At 52.9% G+C, this 824-nt stretch overlaps 1 pseudogene; it reads left to right on the top strand.

Annotated features, from left to right (window-relative positions):
* The first annotated feature begins 82 nt into the window (after positions 1–82).
* Positions 83–824, top strand: part of LOC103731552 — a 10,223-nt pseudogene continuing 9,481 nt past the window's right edge.

Here is an 824-nt window from a genome sequence, read left to right as displayed (position 1 = left end):
GACAAGCTTACCCTGTCCAAGCAAAAGTACCAGCTTATGGCTGCAGTCCTAAGGGCTCCTCCCAAGAACACTTTGAACACCGATGGGGCCCAACAACATCCACCAGGACCCTGCTTCAAGTGCGGAGCGACCGGAGGTTGGGTAAGACAATGCCCTAACCCACGGCCACCACCCGGACCCTGTCCTTCCTGTAGGCAGCAAGGTCACTGGAGAGTTGATTGTCCTCTGCAATGCCACAGAAGGCCACTCACCTCCCAGACCCAGCCTCGTTTACAGGGTTCAGTGAATGACCTTCTAGGCCTGGCGGCTGAAGACTGATGATGCCCTGGCTTCTCGGCCCCCACTGCTTCTATGACTATCACAATGGAGGAGCCCAGGGTTTCAGCCATGGTGGCAGGTAAGATTATTAATTTCATTATTGACACTGGTGTGTCATGGTCAGTTCTCCCTTCCTACTCTGGTAAAGGTTTCCCTCACAGATCTCTGTGGTGGGGGTTGATGGGAAGCCTCACAACCCCAAATCAACAGGACCCTTAGCCTGTGTATTCTGGAAGGTGCCTTTAACTCCCTCCTTCCTGGTTATGCCCACCTGCCCAACCCCCCTACTTGGCAGGGATCTCATGCAAAAGCTCTCCCTTTCTATTTCTCTCCCATTCTCCAGCATGGCCGTGAAGCAGCTTCAAAGCTTCAATGCCTCCTGCAGCTTCTCTTGGGATCGCATTCTCACTTTATTGGTTAATCTCCTGAGAAACTTCTCTAATGCTAATGTCTCCACTTGCTTTCTCTGTGCCCCCTGCAGGGCTCACTTCTCCTCCCTCTCTCAG

Source organism: Nannospalax galili, unplaced genomic scaffold (genome assembly GCF_000622305.1).
Source record: "Nannospalax galili isolate Female #2095 unplaced genomic scaffold, S.galili_v1.0 scaffold2130, whole genome shotgun sequence".
In the NCBI taxonomy this organism is placed as follows: Eukaryota; Metazoa; Chordata; class Mammalia; order Rodentia; family Spalacidae; genus Nannospalax; species Nannospalax galili.
Note: the sequence above shows the minus strand (reverse complement) of the source record. Positions and strands in the feature narration are given on the sequence as shown.